General features: G+C 37.3%; 1 long non-coding RNA gene and 1 pseudogene across 1 annotated transcript; both read right to left on the bottom strand.

Annotated features, from left to right (window-relative positions):
- Nucleotides 1–485: 485 nt before the first annotated feature.
- LOC111908469 (G2/mitotic-specific cyclin-2-like) lies at nt 486–16,716 on the bottom strand (annotated as a pseudogene).
- A 5,311-nt stretch (nt 16,717–22,027) lies between these two features.
- Nucleotides 22,028–22,665, bottom strand: LOC111908487 (uncharacterized). Its single transcript, XR_006187826.2, has 2 exons — nt 22,547–22,665; nt 22,028–22,411 (listed from the first exon to the last, which is right to left on the bottom strand). It is a non-coding gene; the product is annotated as an uncharacterized LOC111908487 (long non-coding RNA).
- Nucleotides 22,666–27,373: the final 4,708 nt, after the last annotated feature.

The raw sequence follows: 27,373 nt of genomic DNA, 5'->3' as shown, positions 1-27,373 counted from the left end.
AACCATAGTCAAAATGTGTCCCACAAATCCACGCTCAATTCAGTTGGAAAATAAAAAGTTCCCAAAATAAAGCTAGTGTTTCGATTATATTGACCTCACCGGTCTCTGTTGCCTTCCTTCCATCCTTCCCTCAAAACTCCTTTACCTATGTTTCCTATTTTTTATTTAGGATTATGATGTTTTTTACTGTGATTCTGAAACATAATGTTTTTTCTCTATCAAACATTCAATTAGCCACAAAAAAATGCAGTTTAAACAAAGAACACCATTGATAATAACATATACTTCTCTCATTAAAACAATACTTAGAAACATTGTAAACACAGATAGTTAGTTATAAATAAGAAATCATCAAACACAAATAGAACAAACGGGTCTAAATAGTTGTAGGAACTCCTAAAAAACCTAAGAACAGCTATACATTGCTCTGAAGACATCAAAAACCTCAGTTTTCTTTAACATCAACAAACTCCTAAATTTCATAATCAATCCCAGAATCTTGGTTCCAACATAAAGTGAGCTGGAGACTGGGTTCGTGCCACATGGCCATATTTGGAAGTGCCATATTTTACTGATACAAGTTTCCCTGTGCTTGATTTTTGGTGTAGACTAACCATCATCTTCGAGCATTCCATACATAAATACTAAAATCATCCAGCTAAATTACTTTCAAACAAAAAAAGAGAAAATCTTATGCTATTTCCTCGAATTTTCCTTATATAAATATGATAAAAATAGGAGCAGAAGTTGAAAAAGGGGGGGTGGGGAAAGATCTTACAAAAGTTGATGCTGAGAATAGTGTGAATGAAGTTGAGTTGTTTTTGTCCATTTCTTTGATCCATTGAGAGTGCATTTTGTTGTGTTCTAGTCTCCAAAGCTACAGTAGCCACCTTTGTTGACAAAATGAGACCTAGGGTGCCAAAGTCTTTCAACCCTATGATGAACACAGTTAATGAAGGCAACTACAATGGTGGCTGCCAAGACTATAAATAGAGACTTCATTCTTCAGTTGTAAGCATCCCAAATACAGAGAAATAGAAAGTAAAACACTTAGAGTCAGAGTGTTAGTGAGAGGGATGGTTTTTAGTAGTAGTTGAGTGTGAGAGTTGCTCCTCCTATCGTAATTCTATTTTAGTGTTAAATAGAAGAGATTTCCAACCCCAACAACTGGTATCAAAGCTTGGTTTGGTGTCCAGGGATTTTTTCACGAATTTCTCTGTTTTTTTGTCAAATTTTTTTTGTCTCAAAATCGATTTCTGGGTACACCATTAGAAAGGTCTCGTTTCAAGGATTTTGAAAATATGTTTTTCATGATTTTTTGACCACGGGAACACCTCCAAAACGCCGGTAAAAGATTGGTCAAAGTTGCCGGAAATATCGCCGGAAAAACCAGTCGCCAAAGAGGTTTCGCCGGAGCAGACGAGTGACGTCATTAGTGACGTCAGCGTTGATGTCAGCTTTTGACCATGGTTCAGAAAAGTTGCGTTTTAGCCCCTGAAGTTCCAGAAAATTGCAGAAAGGTCCCTCTGTTTCTGAAAAACTACAGTTTGGTCCCTATTCTGCTGAAAACATTTGTTTTGGTCCCTGGAGTTCTGAAAAGTTTCCAAAAAGTCCCTGGTTGGTAGAAATATTACAGATTGGCCCCTGTAAGTTCCGGAAATTATAGTTTAGCCCCTATAGTTCCGAAAAGTTACAAATTAGCACATAACTTTTCAAGAAAGTATATTTTGAGCCCGAAAAATTCTACCCCACCATTTTTGACGCTTCCGAATCTAACCAAGAGCTTGGTTTTATCTAATTTTTCCTCGAAATATTTGTAAAATAAATTTGAAATTATTTTCGATGGAATCTACAAGTACGATTATGATGGTTCGACTTACGCCCACAAATTACAACATGTGGAAGCCAAGGATGGAAGATTTGCTTAATCTGAAAGATTTAGCAGAGCCTATAGAAAAGCAAGGCGTCAAACCCGACACGAAGACAGACAAAGTTTGGACGAGAATAAATTGGAAAACGGTGGCACAAATTCGACAATGGATTGACCACAATGTTTTTCACCATGTCTCTCAAGAGACCGACGCGTACAAACTTTGGGAGAAGCTCGAGAATATGTATCAGGCAAAGACGGCACGCAACAAGACCTTGATGATGAGGCGCCTTGTAAACCATAAGTTATGAAGTGGTATGTCCATAACCGAGCATACGAGTCAGTTCCAGGATCTCGTAAACCATCTCGGTGCTACTGAATGGGTTCTCAAAGACGAGGAACAAGCCATATTGCTCTTGAGTTCTCTACCAGATAATTAAGAGACGCTTGTTGTGACTCTCAACAACTCTGCCCCCGGTGGCAAAGTGTCAATGGAGATGGTCACAGACGCCCTAATGAACGAAGAAGCCAGAAGGAGAGAAGCTGGTACAGACCAGTCTTTTGCCCTCGTGTAAGAAAATAAAGAAAGAGGCGGAGGAAGAACTGGAGGTAGAGGTCGAGGTCGAGGTAGACGTAGACCTGGTCAAAGTAGAGGAAGATCCCAAGATCATGGGAAATCAAGAGACCGAGGGAAAGCGCGAGATCGAGGTAAATCTTCAAATACAAGGTTCGAAGGTTATTGCAATCACTATAATTATTCTGGCCACAAAAGAAGTGATTGCCGAAGGATTTTATGAGAGCAGCCCGAGACAAGCCAAAATTCAAGTAGGGAGAATGGTGAAACCATGGTTACCATTGTTGGAATAGTGTCTAAGGCTGCAACTATATTAGGCAAACACTTGACCCGATTATGCATGGTCCTTTTGGGTTGCCTTCACCATAGAAACTTGATAGGATGATTTATTATGAGAGAGTAGATATTATTAATATATTATAGGAGTAATATAAGGATTAATAATATAGTTATTTAATTAATATAAGTCATAGATTAATTAGTATTAATTTGGTGACTTAAAGGGATTAATTAAATATGAGGGTATAAACTGTCAATTGTTTGATAGTTGGACTTTAGGCTGTAAATCCTTATAGATAAAGGATTAGATGATTTCTAGGGCTAGGATAAGCCAAAATCGTCCAAAGGGTTATCTAAGGAAAGGATATGGATTAACTTAGAGTTTAAGTTATCCAGTTAGGGTTTAAAGGTGAAACCCTAGGAGCCTTGCAAGTATAAATAGACCCTCTAGACTTGAGAAATCGGCACCCATCCTAAGTAAAGATACTCTGGCCGATTTATAGCTCTTTCCTCTCTCCCAAATCATCCTCTTGCTAGTTGGTGTTTGTAAGCCATTAGAGGAGTGACAATTGTGACTCTAGAGCTCCAAGACAACAAGAACAAACAAGAGAATCAAAGGTATGTTTCTAGATCTGATTTTGTTTTGTTTTATACCTAATTAGCCATTAGAAGTCTTGGATACAAGCATGTTTGATTAGAAGCCATAGATCCAAGCATTAGGGTTTGCATGTGCACATAGGAATGTTCATATGGCCAAAACCCATCAGTGGTATCAGAGCCTAGCTTGGTTTCTTTTAAATTGTTGCTTGTTTGTATGAATCATAACTGAAAAATACGATTTTTATGTTTCTGAGTCATGGACTCGGCGAGTCCCACTGTGGACTTGGCGAGTAGGCTAGACTCGGCGAGTCCAGAGTGGGTACTCGGCGAGTCCGAGCGTCAGGCAGAGCCAATTTGGGGATTTCTTTGTAATTATCTTATGGAAAGTTACCATTATCATATTAGATCATCCCAAATCCAAATTTGTGATAAATATGACCATATTTTTGATCTAGTTAATGAAGTTTATCAATTAATCAAATATTTAATTTACTTATATGATAATTATTAAATTATTTTATTTAATTGGTAAATTGTTTTTTCAAGAAATTTCAAATAAATCAAATATGGATAATTATGTGATTAATTGTTAATAAAGAATTATTGGTTATTTGATCCTCTATGTTTTGAAAAGTTTAAAACTTGCCCTCAAAATTTTGAAATTTATGTTTTATGATTATATGTTTAATTTAGATAAAGTTAAATTTCAAACCCTAGAGTTTTACAAGTTTAAAATTCAACCTTATACTAATATAATATTACAAGATTAATATCTATATATATGTATAACTAAACGCTAGTCTTACTGCTAGTAGGCCTCATTCACGAAGCCGATCTATAAGGTGGGTATAAGGTTGCGGCCTATAAAATGACGCTTAACGGGTGTACACTCACACCCACCGCTTGCTTGATCGGTGGAGGGTCGTTAGCCGAACGGGTAGGATAGGGCAACCTCATCCTCTCATTAAAAGTATAATAGGAAATACAAGTAACTAAATATTTTCAAAATTTCCCAATCTTAGTTACACTTTGCACCTTGCTAAGAAGTTAGTGGAGCATGTGTGGTTTACCGGCACACTAATTGGTTCTAAGCGAAGGTGGCGAAGGGTGATTCGTTGTTTATCATAGTTCGATGGAGCGTGTGTGGTTTACCGGCACATCGAATAGGTGATCATTACAACGAAGGCACCATGTGAATTTGCATGGTAATTCACACCCACTTTGTGATCCTCGGTATCCCAGTCACAAACGAGAGGGGCATATCGAGATTTAAACATGCCATTGAAAAGTTTCAATGAATCTCATCCGAACCTAGGAATTCTCAATACATTTAGAACTTAGAGTTAGGTTTTTCATGATAGAGAATTAGTGAATCGTCATTCACTTACCTTCAAATTATTTGCATTTAGATTACGGCATCCCTTTTCTAAGATGTAGATATTGTTGTTGGATCCTAGCCCTAATTTTCTTATTGGGTGAAATTTAGGGATTCATATTCTAATCTATCTTTGTCCTTTCTAATTGTAGATGTCGAAGACCAACAACGTTGCCGATAGTTCTTTCACATTGATGAGCCTTTGCCAAACGGTCACTTTCGATGGAACGAACTTTAGCGAATGGATAAGATACATTCGCACAATTGCTCGCTACGCAGACAAGGATTATGTCCTCGATGAGAAGCTTGAAAGGGTCAATGCTAAAATTGCTACTCCGGCTGAAATGAACGCTTTTGAAACTCATGAGCATGATGCAACGAAGGTTCATTGCATCATGATAGCCACAATGAACTCCGAATTCCAAAAGTCCTATGAGGACATATACCCGTACGAGATGCATCAAGACTTATTGGAGCGATACCACCAAAGTGCGAGACAAGAGCGTTATGAGATTTTCACTAACATGATTTCCGCTAATATGGGTCATGGAGAGTCTCTTACCGTGCACCTGTAAAAGATGCAAAGGTATGTCGATCGCCTTCGCAAGTTAAATGTTGACTTTGGGGAAGACTTGGCGATCGATATGGTGCTTCACTCTCTGCCTCCGAGCTACAATAAATTTAGGATGACCTACCACATGAACAAAGAGGAGGTCACACTAAGCAAACTCCAAGGTCTCTTGAGGGTCGCTGAGAGCAACTTCAAAGACAAGTCTGTTGCACCAACTCCCATTCCACCCGCTGCTCTTGTCTTGGCAATTGGTCAAGGGAAAGGAAAGAAGAGGAAGGCTTCATCCAAGAACCAACACAAGGTGAAAGCCCGAGATGGTGCCTCTTCTAGTGGGACCAAAGTTGATCCCGCTAAGCCCTGCTCTAACCCAAAGGAGGCTGAATGTCACCACTGCCACAAGATAGGACATTGGAAGAGAAGCTGCCCAGAATACCTGCAAGCCATCAAGGAAGGAAAGATCAAGCCATCTTTCGCAGGTATATACACAATTAAATCTAACGATTCTAATCATGCTATTTCTTGGGTTCTTGATACCGGTTGTGGTTACCACATTTGTTCTAATGTGCAGGGACTAAAAAGAAGTAGCGATGTGGAGCAAAGAAGGATAAATCTAATCATGGGGAACAGATGATCGTCGCCTGTGACCAAGATTGGAGTATATTCTTTAGTGTTTAGGAATAGTTTATGTTTAGATTTAGACAATTGTTGCTATTCGCCAGAAATGGCTAGAAACATCATTTCATTTCATGGTTTGTTTAGACAAGGTTTTAGATTTTCTTTTAATAATGAGAATGGTTCTATTTTAGCTTATCTAAATGGTGTCTTTTACTTTGAAGCTATACCATGTAATGGAATTTATGAAACTGTCATCATTGTTGATAATTTAGGAAATGATGTTTTGAATATAGATTCTTCCAATAGTTTGGATAAAGCATCCTTATGGCATAGTCGTCTTGGACATGTCAACAAGAAACGCATAGCCCAACTCCAAAAGGATGGAGTGTTGGAGTCATTCGACCTTAGGGAAGATGACACATGCGAGTCTTGTTTGCTTGGAAAGATGACTAAGTCACCCTTCGCTGGAACATGCGAAAGGGGTGAAGGTCTATTGGACCTAATACATACCGATGTATGTGGACCGTTTAGATCAACCACGAAGGATGGGAACCGCTTCTACGTGACTTTTACCGATGACTATAGTAGATATGGGTATATCTATTTAATCAAGCAAAAGTCGGAAACTTTTGAAAAGTTCAAAGAGTTTAAGAATGAAGTGGAGAATCAATTGGGTAGGAAGATCAAGATGCTTTGATCCGATCGAGGAGGAGAGTACCTAAGTCTTGAATTCCATGAATATCTCAAGGAGTGTGGAATAGTTTCGCAATTGACGCCACCTAGGACACCACAATTGAATGGTGTGGCAGAAAGGCGTAATCGAACCTTATTGGATATGGTTCGCTCTATGATGAGTCGTGCTTCACTATCAATCTCTTTTTGGAGGTATGCCTTAGAGACTGCCACCCATATCCTTAACCGAGTCCCTACTAAGAAGGTTGCCAAAACACCTCACGAGATGTGGACGGGGAAAGCTCCTTTGTTGGCACATATCAAGGTTTGGGGTTGCGAGGCTTTCGTAAGACGAGATACTCATGACAAACTCGAACCTCGAAGTGAGCGATGTATTTTTATCGGCTACCCACAGAAATCCTTTGGATATCTCTTCTATAGACCGAAGGATAATGTAGTCTTTGTTGCGAGGAGAGGAGTTTTCCGAGAGCGAGAACTCATAGGCCAAGAGGACAGTGGGAGGAAAATCGAGCTCGAAGAAATTCAAGATTCGATAGATGAAGGAACCTCTACTGCTGGCACTCAACCCGAGGAAACTCCGGTTGAACCAATTGACGAGTCCTTACCTCCTATACGTTCCGATAGAGCTAGAGTTCAACCCCAGTTTTATGGTTTTCATATTACTACTGAAGGGGACACATATATTAGTGATGGTACACTAGTAAATCTTGATGAACCTAATAGCTATAAGGAAGCAATGGCAGGCCCGGAGTCTGCGAAATGGAAAGAGGCGATGGATAGCAAGATCCAATCCATGTATGATAACCAAGTTTGGAATTTGGTTGATCATGTGCCTGGACGTAAGACCGTTGTGTGCAAATGGATCTTCAAGAAGAAGACCGACGTGGATGGAAAGGTACACACATATAAGGTGCGAATGGTTGCGAAGGGCTTTACTCAAACTCCCGGAGTTGACTATGAAGAGACCTTCTCACCAGTTGCGAAGATTAAATCTATTAGAGTGATGTTAGCAATTGCCGCATTTCATGATTATGAGATTTGGCAAATGGATGTCAAGAACGCTTTCCTTAACGGGAAGTTGGCTGAGGATGTTTACATGGCTCAGCCATAAGGGTTTGTGGATCCGAAGCATCCGAATAGAGTGTGTAAGCTTGAGAAGTCCATTTATGGACTTAAGCAAGCGTCTCGCAGATGGAATATCTGCTTCGATGAGAAAGTCAAAGAGTTTGGATTTGTACGAAGCGAGGATGAATCCTGTGTATATGTCAAAGCCAGTGGGAGTATAGTAAGCTTTCTCGTTTTATATGTTGATGAAATATTACTCATAGGAAACGACATCCCGAATTTGCAAAAGGTTAAGTCCTGGCTCGGGAAGTGCTTCGCTATGAAGGACCTCGGAGAAGCTTCTTACATTTTGGGAATAAGGATAGTAAGAGAAAGAAGTAAGAGACTAATTGGACTTAGTGAGAACACTTACTTAGAGAAGGTACTAAAACATTTTAGTATGGAAAACTCGAAAAAGGGAGAATTATCGATACAAAGCAATGCCAAATTGAGTAAGACTCAAAGTCCGAGTACCGAAGCTGAGATAGCAGAAATGAGCCGAGTTCCATACGCTTCCGCAGTTGGCTCAATCATGTACGCTATGACTTGTACTCGCCCTGATGTAGCCTTTGCTTTGAGCATGGTTAGTAGATATCAAGGGAACCCTGGCAGAGCACATTGGATTGCTGTGAAGAATATCCTTAAGTACCTTCGGAGGACGAAGGAATGGTTTTTAGTCCTCAGAGGGAGTGATGACTTGAAGGTGCGAAGGTATAGTGACGCCAGTTTTCAAACCGATAGGGACAACTACCGTTCGCAATCAGGCTGGGTCTTTACCCTAAATGGAGGAGCAATTACTTGGAAGAGTTCCAAACAAGAAACCATAGCTGATTTAACGTGCGAATCAGAGTACATTGCAGCGAGCGAAGCGTCGAAGGAGGCAATATGGCTGAAGAACTTCATCGGAGATCTTGGACTTGTACCCACCATAAAGGATCCCATAGAGATTTTATGTGATAATGAAGGAGCGGTTGCCTTGACCAAGGCCCCGAGGGATCATGGTAGATCTCGACATATCGACAGAAAATACCACTTCATCAGACATCGTGTGGAAGAAGGACAACTCGTAGTGAAAAGGATATCATCAGAAGATAACCCAGCAGATCCGCTTACGAAGGGACTGAGTAGGGTTAAGCACTTGCAGCATGCTAGGAGCATTGGGCTAAGGGATGATATTAGCATAGATTAGATAGTTTTAGAAACGTGTAATAGATAAATGTAATTGACATTTGATGATTAAATAAAGGAGTTTTATTTATAAGTAAAGTTACTGTCATATGTTAATTGTTTAACTATTGTTTCATTTTGCATGTTTTGACTTCCAGAATAATTGAGTTTATTAGGAATAATCGAATTATTCAAATTGTCCACAATCGTTCATATGTTGGAAGTAGATATGAATGAAGATTGTCGTGAATTGGTGCGTAGACTGTCTAAATGGTATTAGACATAGAAAAAGATTGCTACGATGTTCATGAGTGATTATGAACTGGTTTTGAGCATTGGAACAAACCCGCGCTTGCTGGAATCACCGTATGGAATATGATTTAAAAGGTGATCGCGAGACGATAATATCATATAATCTTAAAACCTAGATATATGGTTTATTATTTGCTAATTGATTATACATTGATAATGCGAAAACGCATTGGTAACTCAATGTTATAAAACACATTATTGTGTATAGTTGATTATTGAATAAGTAAATGCATATAAGTCGAAGTTTATCTGTAAATTTTATCCCAAGAGGATAGAAGAGATATATCGGCTGCTCGATGATTTGATTTGACTTATGTGTCGGGCCCGGTCAGAACTAAATTGATGTGTTCGATTAAGTTCTATGTCAAATAAATCGGAGATCGAGAAACCTAAATGCTTGATAATCATTCCATAGAATTGCCAGCATGATATCTAACAGAGGACTGTACGATCCCTTATCTAAAGGACAAGATTGATTAGATCAGAGTTTGACAGCGTCTTTGAGAGCTACGATTGCAAATTGAATTGTACTTGCGCATATAGTTACTAGACTTATCCAAGTGGGAGACTGTTGGAATAGTGTCTAAGGCTGCAACTATATTAGGCAAATACTTGACCCGATTATGCATGGTCCTTTTGGGTTGCCTTCACCATAGCAACTTGATAGGATGATTTATTATGAGAGAGTAGATATTATTAATATATTATGGGAATAATATAAGGATTAATAATATAGTTATTTAATTAATATAAGTCATAGATTAATTAGTATTAATTTGGTGACTTAAAGGGATTAATTTAATATGAGGGTATAAACTGTCAATTGTTTGATAGTTGGACTTTAGGCTGTAAATCCTTATAGATAAAGGATTGGACGATTTCTAGGGCTATGATCAGCCAAAATCGTCCAAAGGGTTATCTACGGAAAGGATATGGATTAACTTAGAGTTTAAGTTATCTAGTTAGTGTTTAAAGGTGAAACCCTACGAGCCTTGCAAGTATAAATAGACCCTCTAGGCTTGAGAAATCAGCACTCATCCTAGGTAAAGATACTCTGGCCGATTTATAGCTCTTTCCTCTCTCCCAAATCATCCTCTTGCTAGTTGGTGTTTGTAAGCCATTAAAGTAGTGACAATTGTGACTCTAGAGCTCCAAGACAACAAGAACAAACAAGAGAATCAAAGGTATGTTTCTAGATCTGATTCTGTTTTGTTTTATACCTAATTAGCCATTAGAAGTCTTGGATACAAGCATGTTTGATTAGAAGCCATAGATCCAAGCATTAGGGTTTGCATGTGCACATAGAAATATTCATATGGCCAAAACCCATCAACCATAACACAAGACGTTGCCCTTGTTACATACGAGGAAGAAGCTTGCCTACATGTTGGAACTCATGATGATGAGTGGGTGATTGATAGCACCGCATCATATCATTCGACTCCAAACCGGGATTTATTCACTACTTATAAACCCGGAGACCATGGTACCGTGAAGATGGGAAACACCAGTTTTTCAAGCATTGCTGGTATTGGTGATGTGCATTTAAAGACCAATGTTGTATGTACATTGGTGCTGAAAGATGTTCGACATATCCCAAAGCTAAGAATGAATCTTATCTCAGTTAGAGCTTTTCATGTCCAAGGATATGATAATCAATTCAAAAATGGCACCTGGAAGTTGTTAAAAGGTGCTATGGTTGTTGCAAGGGGACAACTTGATGGTACTCTTTATAAAAGCCATGCAAAGCTACTTCAACCAAGTCTCAATGCTGTTGAAGAAGAGATATCACCAAAATTGTGGCATAGAAGACTAGGCCATATGAGCGAGAAGGGATTGACGACTCTTGCAAAGAAGGAGTCCATTTCAATGGCAAAATATGTTGCCCTAGATCCTTGTGAATACTGCCTATTTGGGAAACAACAGAGTTTTCTTTAGCTCCACAAGAAAGAACCGCTCTGAGTTGCTGAGCCTTGTCCACTCCGACGTATGTGGACCTATAGAAGTAAAATCTCTTGGTGGAAGCCGATATTTTGTGACATTCATTGACGATGCATCACGAAAGGTATGGGCATATTGTTTGAGGAAGAAGGACCAAGTATTGGACCGCTTCAAAGCTTTTCATGAAATGGTGGAAAGACAAACAGGCAAGAAATTAAAATGTCTCCGATCAGATAATGGAGGAAAGTACTATTCCCATGAGTTCTCTAAATACTGCACGAAACATGGTATCATACATGAAAAGACTGTCCCACGAACCCCACAACACAATGGTGTAGCAGAACGGATGAATCGCATTATTGTTGAGAAAGTTCGATGCATGCTCAGCATGACTAAACTCCCAAAGCCATTTTGGGGTGAAGCTGTATGGACATCTTGCTATCTAATAAATAGGTCACCTTCCGCTCCATTAAATTTGAAGTTCCCGAGAAGATATGGACGGGTAAAGACATATCATACTCTCACTTGAGAGTATTTGGGTGCAAGGCGTTTGCACATGTATCAAGTGAATTACCGAAGAAGTTGGACCTCAAATCCACTCCATGCATCTTTATTGGATATGGAGATGAAGAGTTCAGGTACAAACTATGGGACCAATAACTAAAGAAGGTTATTCGAAGCAGAGATGTGGTTTTTTATGAAAACCAATATTATGATTTCAAGGCATCAATTAACGAGCAACCAGACTCCAGAGTTTCAAAAATAATATCTGAAAATATAGAAAATGTTTCCGCTGAAGAAGTGGATGAAGAAGTCGATGATGCAGATCAAGAAGGTGTTGAGCAAGGGAAGCTTCCACCCCTGGATAATTCAGATCCACTGCCAGAAGTTGCAAATTAAGGAACTCAATTTCGACGATCTGAATGAGTCCGTGCTCCATCAAGAAGATATCCTACTTGAAAGTACATCCTTCTTACTAGTGAGGGGGAGCCAAAGAGCTTTCAAGAAGCTTAATCTCATGTTGACAAAGCAAATTGGCAGAAGGCCATGGAAGAAGAAATGAATTCTTTGCAGAAAAATCAAACATATGAGTTTGTGAAACTCCCCAAAGGAAAGAAAGCCTTGAAAAACAAATGGGTATTCAAACTGAAGAAAGACGGAAAGGGAAATACTATGAAGTATAAGGCGAGACTTGTTGTCAAAGGCTTCCAACAAAAAGAAGGCATCGACTTTGATGAAATTTTTTTGCCGGTTCTGAAGATGATGTCTATTCGAGTTGTACTCGGATTAGTTGCCAGTCTAGATCTTAAACTTGAGCAGGTGGATGTGAAAACAGCCTTTCTCCATGGTGATTTGGATAAAGAAATATACATGGAGCAACCCGATGGCTTTAAAGTCCCAAAGAAAGAGAATCTCGTCTGTAAATTAAAGAACAACCTTTATGGTCTTAAGCAAGCCCCAAGGCAGTGGTACAAGAAGTTTGATTCATTTATGATGAATCATGAGTACAAGAGAACTGTTGCAGACCATTCTGTCTATCTGAAGAAGTTTCCAGATGGGAAATTTGTCATCCTTTTGCTCTACGTGGATAATATGTTGATAGTGGGCCTAGATGCAATGATGATCAACAACTTGAAGAAGGATTTGTCTAAGTTCTTTGATATGAAAGACTTAGGCCAAGCACAACATATATTGGGCATGAAAATTATCCGTGATAGAAAATCAAGAAAATTGTTCTTATCACAGGAAGAGTATGTTGAACATGTGATCAAAAGGTTCAACATGGAAAATGCCAAGCCCGTTGGTACGCCCTTGGCTAACCACTTCAAGTTGAGTAAGGAAAAATGTCCATCTTCTAAGAAAGAAAAAGAAGAGATGAAGGCAGTCCCCTATTCCTCAGCCCTAGGAAGTCTTATGTATGCAATGGTGTGTCAAGACCAGATATTGCTCATGCTGTCGGTGTTGTGAGTAGATATCTAGCTAATCCGGAAAAACAACATTGGGAAGCAGTCAAATGGATACTTCGATACCTGAAGGGTAGTTCGAAACTATGTTTATGCTACGGGGGAGCAAAGCCAATTGTGGAAGGTTATACAGATGCCGATATGGCCGGAGATCTTGATAGTAGGAAATCTACATCAAGTTACATTTTTACTTTGGTAGGGGGAGCTATCTCGTGACAATCCAAGCTACAGAAGTGTGTCGCGCTGTCAAAAACAGAAGCCGAGTATATTGCTGCCGTTGAAGCTGGGAAGGAGCTTATATGGATGTAACGGTTTCTTCAAGAATTAGGTTATCCACAAGAAGTACTCTTCTTGTGGAACTGAGTGCTATGGACCTAAGTAAGAGTACTATGGACCTGAGTAAGAACTCAATGTACCATTTCTGCACAAAACATATTGATATACGTTATCACTGGCTTAGAGAAGCAATTGAGGGATGAGAATTGAAGTTGTTAAAGATCAACACCAACAACAATCCTGCAGAGATGCTAACAAAGGTGGTGACACAAGAGAAACACAAACTATGTGCTGACATAGTTGGGATGAGGATTGTTGGACGGAGACTGGAGGGGGAGATTTGTTGTGTTCCAGCCTCCAAAGCTACAGTAGCCACCATTGTTGACAAAATGAGACCTAGGGTGGCAAAGTCTTTCAAACCTATGATGAACACAGTTAATGAAGGCAACTACAATGGTGGCTGCCAAGACTATAAATAGAGACTTCATTCTTCAGTTGTAAGCGTCCCAAATACAGAGAAACACAAAGTATAACACTTAGAGTGAGAGTGTTAGTGAGAGGGTTGGTTTTTTGTAATAGTTGAGTGTGAGAGTTGCTCCTCCAATTGTAATTCTATTTTAGTGTTTAATAGAAGAGTTTTCCAACCCCAACACATTCTGCACACATTCTGCAATGAAGACTGCAGCTGCTGCCAGTAAAGAAGGTGGGAACTTCACCATTTCGTATTTTAATGTCCAAAATCATTAATTCTTTCACAAAAACATTACATATAGAATCTTGAACGTGAAAAGAGCATATTTTTGTGACTTTTTTTTGTCTAGAATTGTTAATTCGGTAGTTTACTATGGAAGATTAACATTTCTTGGACACAAAGAAGTGAACATATTCATCGTACTATCTGTCCAAAATATTTAAATTCTAGCACAAGATCAATATTCTAAAGAAAATAGACAGATAAAAAAAACACACCTCCTTCTGAGATTGTGCAGCTTTGAGAAATCTTTTAGTGAACACATATGGAGTGGGAACCGAGAGATTAAATTGAAGGGTGTTCACCATTACCTTCTCCTGTAACATAAACATCAAACAAAAACAAAATATCATAATTAAGGACTTTCTTTATATTTTATATAGCCTGTAACAGAAAGTAAATCACTAAATCTAATTACCATGTCAAGAACTTCTGTTATTGTATAAGCGTTCTCTGAAATTACAATAAAGTCCTCAACAACAGGGACAGAGATTTCTTCATATTTGCATGCAAGAAGCATGGTTGTCACCCCAACAAGCTGAACTTCTTCCTTGACACGGTTTGACGTTCCAGGAATCGGTCAATGAGGTTGACTGTTAGATATAAAGTTTCTTCCATCAATTCAAATTTGTAATGAACCTGTTTTCATATTATTATTAGTATTTGCTATCATTTTATAATTGTTGTGAATAAAATTAAGTAAATAGTTGTGTAATAATGTGTTGTTACCTCAACTACCACAAGTTAATACCTGAAATTGTATTGAAAAATGCCACTCATTTTGTATCATTCTACATTCAATCCTATCTTTTATTTGCAATTTTGTTACTAAGTCATTTTCTACTACTAGTAGATGCACAAATCTTCCATCAATGAATGCACATGAATATACATAAAACAAGAATTATCATGACAAACAAAAAAGATTAAATAAATATATACCTCTTGTTTTCGGTAGTGGGCGAAAATTTCATCAATGTACTCAACCACAGCCAGGGGATTACCCTTATCAGCATTGTCAATGTCCAAAACTGGCTCCTCGTATACATCTTCATCCTGAAATAAAGATCCAATACTTTTAAGCTATTTTCAACTTAAAACAAGCAAGGAACAAGAAGATTAGAAAACAGATGAGAAATCAAATTACCATCTTGTCTATTTCATCCAACGTAGCTTCTGTATGATGAACAAAGATTGGTGCACTAAAATCTTCTTCAACATCAATGATGTTCAAGTCTTCAGTGTCAATCTCATCATCTCATCAGGGATAATTTGGACTTTTGGACTGATAGCTTCATGAACTGCATTGAAGAAAGTGGCATTTGAAATACTATTAGGTGATATATGGAACGCTTCCGACAAAGGTCAGACGTAACCACACGGGTCACCGATAACTTCATTTCTTGTATACACATCATAGTCTGAAATTACGATAAAGTCCTCAACGGTGGGCATACAAATATTTCTTCATAATTACAAGCTAGAATGCTAAGAACTGACTTTAATATAAAATCACAAACAAGAACAGGAATACAAGCTTCACTGAATGTACTGATGATACTAAAACTACAAGAGAAACCCCTAATGATTTTGCTACAGATATGATAGCCTAGCCTCTCACAAAGGTTCTAAGACCATATTTGACAAAAGATAATGATACCCTGTTATAATTAAGCACTATATACGCTGTAACAAACTAGATAGCATATATACCCAAAATACTCCCTACTAGTAAGATGCTCTATATTTAGCTGAGTTTCCCATCCTTCCTTGATAGTGTTGTACATTAATTCCAAGAATCTGACAATGAGATTGAATGAGCCTGAGAATATAATGAAAGTTTCCATCAGATCAGAATGAAAAAGTTTCCCTGTGTACTGATAGGTCCTGAATTCGAGAACATGAAAAACTCCAAGAAAACCCTAAGGTTTAATTCTTATTCCTTGATCCTTTAAAACTAGAAACAATCATACTTATAATGTTCTGCAAATCCAGATCCTAAATAATAGAAAAGATAATAGGAAAGATAATATCTTATCTCCCAAGTAACAAATAAATACCAAAAATACCAAACTGTAATAAAAATAATTTTATTTTCTCCTCCGATACACCTGGCCCCACCTGCTTGAACTTCCAGGCGTATCATCACTCCCCGCCCAATTTTGAACCTTGTCCTCAAGGTTGAAGTCAGGGAACTGTCCCTTCAAAATAGCAAACTCCTCCCATGTTGCTTCATACTCTGGCAGACCTTGCCAACGAATTAGAACTTCTTTATCCCTGGCCCCCTCACGAACACCTTCCACCGCCTCCGGCTGCAACAAAACTTCTATTTCTTCTGTCAAAGTAGCTGGTAAGTTGGGAGTAGCCACCCGGTTATCGATAGCACGTTTAAGATGAGACACATGAAAAACATTGTGGATTTGAGCTGTATCGGGAAGAAACAACCGGTATGCTACGAGTCCAATTTTTTCCAAGACTTCAAAAGGACCAAAGTATCGAGGTGCCAACTTCTCATTTACCCGTCAAGCCACAGTTCGCTGCCGGTAGGGCTGTAATTTTAAGTACACACGATCTCCCACATCAAAGTTCTCGTTCCGTCGATGCCCATCCGCATGCTTTTTCATTTATTGTTGGGCTTTGAGCAAGTGTCTTTTTAGCTCTTGCAACATCCGATCCCTTTCTTCCAAGTATTGCTCCACCGTACCCATCACTGTCTTCACCTTACCATAATAAACCAAGTGAGGCGGGTCCCACCCATATAAGACCCGAAAAGGCGTCGTTTTCGCGGAGGTATGGAAGGAACTGTTATACCAATATTCCGCCCACGGTAGCCAAGAAACCCACCGAGACGGTGTCTCAGCCGTAAAACACCGGAGGTAAGTCTCCAAACACCGGTTCACCACTTCGGTTTGCCCATTGGTTTGCGGGTGGTAAGTTGTACTCCTCCGCAACTTGGTACCCATCATCCGGAAAAGCTCCTTCCAAAACTTGCTAACAAACACCTTATCCCGGTCCAATACAATGGACTCCAGCACCCCGTGAAGACGAACAATCTCCAGTAGAAACACATTCGCTACTTTGTTGGCCGTGTATGGGTGTTTGAGAGGCAGAAAATGGGTATACTTACTCAAGCGACCCACCACCACGAAAATAACGGTATTACCCTCCGATCTTGGCAAACCATCAATAAAGTCCATCGTGAGCTCTAACCAAACCGTCGATGGTAATTCAAGTGGCTGAAGCAACCCACTAGGTGACATGGTCGAATACTTATGCCTTTGGCATGTGTCACACTCCGCCACCCACCTAGCCACATTGCCCTTCATTCCAACCCAATACACCTCTCTTGCAAGCCGCTGGTAAGTCTTTTGTACCCCGGAATGACCCCCGACAACACCTTCATGGAATTCCTTGCAAATAACTGACACCCAATGCGACCCCTTCGGGAAGACCAACCGGCCCTCAAACACCACCCGATCACGGTTAATTGAATACCCCACCGGAGCCAACCCATCCCGAACACATTTTTTAATTGCCGCCATCTCCGGATCAGCATCCAAATCTGACCACAGCTCTCCCCAATCAACACCACCTGTCGTAATCGCGGTCAATCCCGCCTCTTGTTCGATACGTGACAGCGCATCTACTACCCGATTCTCGCTGCCCGGCTTATAAATAATATCAAAATTAAACCCCATAATTTTCGATAACCACTTTTGGTGGTCTTCCGTAACCCCGCGTTGTTCGAGTAAAAATTTCAGGCTACGTTGATCGGTTCGAATTTACGACCCGATAAATACGGCTTCCATTTTTGAATAGCCAACACAATGGCCATGAGCTCACGCTCATAAACTGATTTTAGTCGCGCTCGAGCCCCCAACACTTGACTGAAATAAGCCACCGGTCTCCCGTCTTGCATGAGAACCGCCCCCAAACCATACCCTGATGCGTCCGTTTCCAATACAAACTCCTTCGAAAAATCCGGAAGAGTTAAAACCGGTAGCTGAGTCATCGCTAGTTGCAATTTCTTAAACGCCTCGGTAGCCTCATCGTTCCACTTAAAATTATCATTCTCTAATTGTTCCGTTAACGGCCACACAATCTTCCCATAGTCCTTAACAAACTTCCGATAATATCCTGTTAAACCCAAAAACCCAGGCAACGCCTTCAAGGTTTTGGGTAGTGGCCATTTCAACATGGCAGAAACCTTGCTCGAATCAGCCGCAACCCCATCCTTTGATACAATATGACCGAGGTACTCTATCTGTTTTTTATTGAAATAACATTTATTTCGGTTTGCATAAAGATGATTTTTTTTGCAAAACTCGAAGTACCGTCGAAAGATGATCCCGGTGTTCATGCTCGGTTTTGCTGTACACTAGTATATCATCAAAAAAAACCAGCACGAATTTTCGTAAAAAGGGTCTAAATACCTTTTTCATAAGCGACTGAAAATTAGCCGGGGCGTTTGTCAATCCACACGGCATTACCAAGAACTCGTAGTGGCCCTCATGTGTCCGAAACACGGTTTTCGGAATATCCTCCGTCTTCATGTGAATCTGATGGTACCCCAACTTAAGCTCCAATTTGAGAAAACCGCCACCCCGTGAAGCTCATCCAACAACTCATCTATGACCGGAATCGGAAATTTGTCGAGTATTGTTGCTTTGTTGAGGGCCCGGTAGTCAACACAAAACCGCCAGCTACCATCTTTTTTCTTGACCAACAACACCGGGCTCGAAAACGGGCTAGTACTTGGCCGAATCACTCCCACCTCTAACATTTCCTTCACTAATCTCTCAATTTCATCTTTTTGCACATGTGGGTAGCGATACGGTCTGATGTTGATGGGGCCCGTTCCCTCGCGTAAATTAATGGCGTGTTCGTGGCTTCTTGATGGTGGTAACCCCTCCGGAGTGTTAAAAACCTCTCTGAAACTGTCCAATATGATCTGAGTAGTTCCCGTGTTCTGACCTGAATCGCCTTCGTCTTTGATAGTACCTACGTGGATGACGAATCCCTCACCCTCCTTTTGCAACAATTTCCCCAACGCCTTACACGACACAAGGGATTTAGAGAGGCTCGGGTCCCCGCGTATGGTGATCAATCGACCGTCAACCCAGAAACTCATCCACAACTCCCTCCAATTCGATGTGACATTACCCAGCGTTTGCAACCAAGTGATGCCCAAAATCAAATCTGAACTTCCCAAATCCAAAGGAATAAAATCTTCCACCACACTACACCCCTACAATTCTAGGGTCACTGCCTTGCAAGTACCCCGTGTCTTATCTTTCCTCCCGTTGCCCAACACGACCCTCACCGATCCCGTATCAATAACCATTAACCCCAAAATCTCGATTACCCGGTTAGAGACGAATGAGTGGGTGGCTCCACAATCGATTAATACTACCATCGGGACCCCCTGAATGTTTGCCCGTACCTTCATCGTGCGCGGAGGGGTGAGACCCGAAACAAAATTTAAGGACACTTCAATTCCCTCCAAATGCGGGTGGTCTCCATCTTCTTCCTCCTCTACAGTATCTTCTTCATCAACCAACAACACTTGCAACGCCTTGCTAGGGCAGCGGTGACCCGGAGAATATTTGCCATCACAACGAAAACAAATACCCTTAGCCTTTTTCTACGCTAACTCGGTCGGTGTCAGTCTTTTGAGAGTACTGCCCCCGTTGTTCGAGCTCGTCTTCTTTTCTGGTACAATACCAGTCGGGGTGTGGGTGGCAATTGTCTTGGCGGCACCACCGTTGTTCCACTTACTTGTACCATACCCACCCGCCTTAACCTCTCCTTGCCCCTTGTTCTCGTCAATTTTTAGGGCCATGCGGATGGCTTGTGACAACGATTCCGGTTCAGCAATCCGTACAGCGGAACGAACACTTGGCTTAAGGCCTTTTATAAAAGTACTTTCCTGGACAAATTCCGAGACACCACTTACTTGGCCAGCAAGGCTTTCAAAACGATCGACATAATCTCTAACAGTGCCATCTTGTTGGAGAGCTAAGAATTGCTCCAACAGTCTACCCTCCCGAGATGATTGAAAACGATCTAACAACTTGGTTTTGAACATAATCCATGAGTTGAATGGTTTCCTGGAGTCTTGCCAACGATGCTACGAGAGAGGTGGTCCCTCCAAACAAACCGCTACCACCTTAAGCCGTTTCTTCCGTTTGACCTCCTGGACCTCGAAATACTGTTCAATACGGTAAACCCAACCTTGCACGTCTTCCCCACTGAAAATAGGGATCTTCAATTTTCGATACCCTTGCCCAGTACTCCTCCTTTTCTCTTTTTTTCTAAATTTCTTTGAGCCTTGTGAAGCGTCTGAATCTTCGCTGTCGCTAGTGGTGTCGCTTTGTGACTCCACTGAAGAACTGGCATCACCTTTTTTTTGTTTTTTGACCGATCTTTTCATTGCCAGGGCCAAATCGGAAAAAGCCCTAGTCAGATCATCCATCTTCATTGTTACCTCCTCTTTATGCGCCTCAGCCGCATCCAGGATCCGGTTGACAGTGGTTTCCAAAGAGCCCAACCTTTCGGCATTGGTCCCTTTCCCTTCTAGTTTATCGGCCATCAGAATCGGTGCTCTGATACCAAGATGATAGGTCCTGAATTCGAGAACAGGAAAAACTCCAAGAAAACCCTAAGGTTTAATTCTTATTCCTTGATGCTTTAAAACTAGAAACAATCATACTTATAATGTTCTGCAAATCCAGATCCTAAATAATAGAAAAGATAATAGGAAAGATAATATCTTATCTCCCAAGTAACAAATAAATACCAAAAATACAAAACTGTAATAAAAATAATTTTATTTTCTCCTCCGATACACCTGGCCCCACCTGCTTGAACATCCAGGCGTATCATGTACCTGATTTGTGGTGTCAGCTAGCCATCATCTTCGAGCATTCCCAGCTTGAATCATTTCATCAATAAATTATAAGTGATATGGTTTGATCTGGGTTGTTCGATTCAGTTACACATAAAAACTCACCAAAAAGGGGGAAAAATCTTTTGAAGAAGGGAAAACAGCAACATACTTATAGTTTTTTACCATGATGCCAACATACTCACATTGGCTATTAATAGCAATGTACTTTAATGCTTTCCAGCCATTGGTACTTTAAATGAAAAATTAAAAATTTGACATCATCACTAAATTAGTCATAGTAGTTTTAATACAAGGCAAGTTACACATAAAAATACTTACATAAAATGATTATTGTTGCACAATGAGTTTTTACAATGACACTACATCCCTGCTCTACGAGTTGTTCCTTACACACAGCAGATTAGTACCTTTGTTACTTATATTACATGCTCAACTCTAATTAAATAAGACATAATAAGCAGCAAAAAGATGATCAATTAGTGGATTAAAGTCGTCAATAAGCTAAGCTCTGCTTTAATTAAACATATGTTCGAATCTAAATAAGAATAATAGAATATAGAGCAAGTGATACAGGCATGAAAAATTATCGGTTTTCATACAAAGCCTGTGCAATACAACATTTTTTAATACCATCACATTTTTTCAGTACCTCTGTACCCATGCATCAAAAGCGTGTACATTTACTATTTGTTTAATAAAAACAAGTTACACAATAAGCTTTAGAAAGACAATATATGTAGAAAATCCACATATTTAAAAGTGATGGTGGAAGGATGATGGAAATAATGACTAGTAAGATAGAACAACAAAAGACCTTTGCTCTTTTAATGGTCACAATGAATATAATTTCTCCAACAATCAACTAATCCTAAAAGCTAGAAACATTATTGTGTATAAAAAGAAGAAAACTTACCCTAATCAAATAAGGACTTATAAACAAAACTCTAAAAAATACTTATGAACAGTCAGGAGAATCATGAACCTGATCTCTTTCTTGTTAATGTTGATAAATTAGCACATGACTATACATACAAATCAACTAGACTTCATAGTTGTTTATCAATACTATCCAAAGTGTAACAAACGCTTACAAAATTAAGAAATAAAAAACAGAGGAACAAAATGGGTAAAGATATGTCCTTGATACCAGGCAGGAATCATACCTAGATCTACAAGATGGGAATGGGACCACAAAATGCAAAGTGAGATTTGAAAGAAGAAAACAGAAACAGCAGCTAAGAATAAGAGCTTTTAATTTTTACACAAATTTTCAAGTATAATGGCTCATAAGGCGCAACCAATGCTATGTTTGACATTAAGAGAAGATGGATCCTTTCTTCATCTCTATGATACATTCAACTGGAAAGAGTTCCTTATCTTCATCTCACAACTCTTCTAGAATTCCAACACTGAAATGAAAAAAGGGAACTATCAAGTTATATATATCATATTTAAATTTTCAAAAAATTACTCAGGTAGAACATGTAGAAACATTGCAGAAAAAAAGTGGTTAGCTTTAACATCTCCATGGAGAATTTGATTACCATTTAAACAAGATAACATTGAGCAAATTATTAAACCTTTTCACAGAACTAGCTATGATGAGAGGATCTGAAACCTGTGCTTCATCCAACAAAACAGTTGTAGTTGGATCTCATCTGCTAATTTCATGGAATTAACTAATAATTAGAATCATAGACAAAAGATTTCCTCATTAAATTTTAATTTTTTTATATAAATTTCACTTCCTTCTCATCATCTTTTCAAATAATTTAAACATTATTTATTCAAACAGGATTTGATAGAAAAAAAATATGGTTTGTTACTTCTGATTCAAAATGATTGCAAACAAAACCAAAAATAACTTTCTAAAAGAATCTTGAAAGGAGGAATTGGTTTTTAACAAGATTTAGGACCAATCATAACAGTTCCTTCATCAATTCCCTCGGATTCCAATTCCTTTGATGGATTCCATTCCATCCAAAAACATTCCCCATTAATTATTGATTTACATACCTCAAAACAGAATGTCGTTTTCTTTCGGGTACCCTTTATACTCCAACTTCATATTCAATGCTGCACAAATAGCCCGAAATTTCACCCTCAATAATCCCATAATATGTGTGACATTCTTGTTTTCAGGGTCCAAAATCGGATACTTGGACACCAATTCATCCATCTCTTTAATCTTCTTTTGAGCACTTTTCGAGAAGCACGTGGGTTCAACTCGAATCACAGAGGTCCAAACATCGATGCACCCTCTATAAAACCCTAATTCCTCACCATTTATGAACTCTGTTTTTAATCCAACTTCACGCCCATCGTCTTTTCCCAAGGCAAAACCGGTGTCATAGCCTTCTTGGAAGCCTTCGTTTAGGTAGGTGTCTTCTAAATTTAGAGACTGCCAAATATGTCGTAAAGATCCATGGTTTTCTAGAAGGGCATAATGAGAAAATGTTACTTAGTGAATGGGTAAAATGGTCATTTACACTCATTCAAATGGCTTATTCACTGCCTACAAAAAGAAGAATATTTGTTCATCCATCGCTCCAAAAAGACTGGCCAAACATGTCATCAATATCCATCATAAACAATAGAGAATGTGATTTAGTCAAAACGAACCATTAAGCAAACGGAAAACCATCTATAGAACAAAAAAAAAGGTGAAAAAAGCAGTTTATATGGTAGATTCAAGTGTTCTACATGCAGAAACAATCATTTTCCAAATAGAAGTTGGGCAAACAAGACTGGAACAAGATAGAGCTATGACCAAGTAAATTCATATGAGCTATATGAACTATAGGGATAATCATGCCTAATTTAGAGTTTACAAAATTGAAAATCACATAATATCACAATAATGAAAAGCTAGAATTCATCCCAAAAATTAAGTCATATACTTTAGGGTATATAACTTACGGCTTGGATATAAAAGATCACAAAACTAATAAAGTAAGTAAAGTAATTTGGGGTTTAAATAAAACTAAACAACAAGAATTAGGTTAACTTACTTGAAACTAGAGACCGGAAAACAGGATATTCAGAGCTCATAGAGAGGAAGACATCTTTCCGTTTCCGGTGGTGTGCATCAGTGGTCGAAACTAGTGCAGAAAGAGAGAGGTGAGACAAAGACGTGAGAGAACGAACAAACTCACCGAGTAACTTGAGTCTGAGTCTCTGGGCTTTGTGGAGCTTTTTGGAATTACAGTCGGCTTTTTGAGTTATCCTAGATAGGCCTATGGACTCTCAACTAAATACAGTCGGCTTGTCATTTGGATCTGCCTTATTTATTATTCATACTACGCAAATATGAAGTCTTTACAAATATTTATTTTTTTTAGTTTTATAATAACATTGTTATTAAATTTGATATAATAATTTTTATATTAATCTAATATAATATATTGATTATTTTAAATTATATGATAATATATGCTCTCTCTATTTATATATATATATATATATATATATATATATATATATATATATATATATATATACTAGCCGTTTACCCGCGCCAAGCGACGGGTGCGATTAACTTTCTTTCAGAAATTAGTTTGCCCTAAACAAAAAAATACAAAATCGGTAAATAAATAGACATGATGAACCAAACGCAAAAATGACTTCTTATTGCTGGACGGTGGAGGTTTAGGTGATAATCACAGATAGAGAGGCACTGATTTGGATGTGTCTTCAATTTTATATGAAGAATGAAGATAATCTGCCGAGATATGAGGAAACAACGAGATAAAGAATGAGTCAGGTCAAAACAATAACGCCTTAATAACAAGGGTGATAAGATTCATTTGAAACAATAATGCCCAATTCAACTCATTCAAGAAGTCAGATTTGATCTAACCGATTCATTTGATTTTGACCAATTTAAAAGCTGAAATTGAGAAAAGATTGGTTTAACATTTGTTGACTGATTCACGGATAAGATCTGATTGCATAAACTTGTTGTATATTATGTTTTAAGGATTGTACCATGTTGACTCATTCTAGTCAAAGAATATGATTTTTTTTTAAAATTTAAATTATCTATATTGGGTAAGATAAGGATGTAGGTTTGAATGTTTCAATATTAATTTTACATTGGTACTTAATGCATTGTATTTTGTAATTTGTTGATAAATGTTTGTATATTTAGTTGAAAGGTTTGGACGTCTTAAATCTATTTTTAGAAATAGTAAGGTTTGTATAGATATGAGAAAAGTGAATATGTGGCTGTTATGTACCTAAGCTTAGGTATAGAACCTTTTAAATAATGTAGATTTAAACAAAAAAAAAATCCAATTTCATTTGTCTTTTATATTTGTTTTAATAGATTATCATTGAATTAAATTAAATAATGAAATGCAAAAGATCAATTATATATTTTTTATTGTAAAAAATCATTGAAGTTTATAAAGAAAGTAAAAAACCAATATTTTTTTTATCGAATATGACTCAAAAGTTTTGTCCTTCAATTGAAAAACTATCTCCAATGATTTATGAAAAAATTGATTGAGTTATTGTAGGTTCTTCTTTTATCTTTTATTTTATTAGTTTTCATTTAAATTTTAGAAGAGTTGATTAAATGGTCATGAGTTTAATGTTTTAAATTCTTAGACACAATGAAGAAAAAGAATATAATTTCAATTGACTTAGTAAGTCACATGATTAAGGAAGAATAGTAAACGAGATATCATGATTGGTTTTGATATATATGGATCAAAACTACATAGTTTGGAGGGTTCTATATATAAACTTAGGTAAATTACAACCACATATTCCCTATGCCCTATATATATATATATATATATATATATATATATATATATATATATATATACACACACACACTATAACTTCATAATGTAAATCGGTTGAATGACTGCTATCCGCGAGTTACACATGAATGAAATTAAATATAATATATCGTTTAATGTTATTTATAGTTGTTGTAATTGTTAATTAATTTTTAAAAATTTATCTGCATAAGGTTTTAATTTCTATCATTATAATTATTTAAAATATCAAACGTTATTTTTTTATTTAAAGGTGATAATATAATCATTTATATAAAGTTATTTTTAACTATTTTTATTGTAAGTTATTTTAAGCTGCTTATTTGGAAACTTTTAATGATTATAAAAAATATTTTTAGGAAATATTTTAGTTAGATTGAGATTACAATTTAGTTTTTGCATTTATCACTATAATTTATATCTTTTAACTATTTACAAAATATTATTTTGTTTTTTAAGCGTAATTGAAATTTATATTTATGTTGACATTGTAATGCGTAGAAACACCTATATAGTTGAAGTCTTTACAAATATATGTTTTTTTATACATAACAATAACGTTGTTGTTAAATTTGATATTATATTTTGTAGAATAAATTGATATAATATATTGATTATTTTGAATTATATGGTAATATATACATCTATTATAACTTCATAATCTCAATCGTTTGAATGACTTCTACTTGCGAGTTACACATGAATAAAACTAAATATAATATATGGTTTAATGTTATTTATAGTGGTTGCTGTTGTTCACTAATTTCTAAAACTTATTTGATTAATGTTTTAATTTTTATCATTATAATTATTTAAAACATCAAACATTATGTTTTGATTTTAAAGGTAACAATATAATCATTTATATAGAGTCAATTTTAAGTATTGTTATTGTAAGTTATTTTAAACTACTTATTTGAAAAATTTTAACGATTATAAAAATATGTTTAGGAATTATTTTAGTTAAATTGAGATTACAATTTAGTTTTTGCATTTATCATTACAATTTATCACTTTTAACTATTTACAAAATATTCGTTGGTTTTTTTTAAGTTGACATTGTAATTTTATATTTAAGTGGAATTGAAATTTATATTTAAGTTGACATTGTAATGTTATATTTAAGTTAACAATATAAGTATTTTGTCCAAACTGTTCAAAAGTTGTAGCTTTAAACTGATAATGGTTTACATATTACAACATATTAAATATAATAAATTAAGTATAATATGTTCAAAGTTAAAGACATAACTTTATAAGTAAAAATAAATATATTATTTTAAAATTGAAATTTAGTTTATTTATGATTACATTTTAGGTTTAATATTTACTTAACCTTTATTAACCAACTTATAATCATTAATAGAAAGACACTATAATTTATCACTTTTAACTATTTACAAAGTATTTATTTTAGTTATTTAAGTTAAACTAAAATTTATATATACGTTGAACTTGTAATTTTATATTTAAATTAATAATTTAAGTATTTTATACAAATTGTTCCTAATTTGTGTCACACCCCCAAACCAGAACGGCGGAAACGTTCGGAGGCGGATGACTTCATGTGGTAGCATAACA

Source organism: Lactuca sativa, chromosome 2, assembly GCF_002870075.4.
Source record: "Lactuca sativa cultivar Salinas chromosome 2, Lsat_Salinas_v11, whole genome shotgun sequence".
NCBI classification, from domain to species: domain Eukaryota; kingdom Viridiplantae; phylum Streptophyta; class Magnoliopsida; order Asterales; family Asteraceae; genus Lactuca; species Lactuca sativa.
Note: the sequence above shows the minus strand (reverse complement) of the source record. Positions and strands in the feature narration are given on the sequence as shown.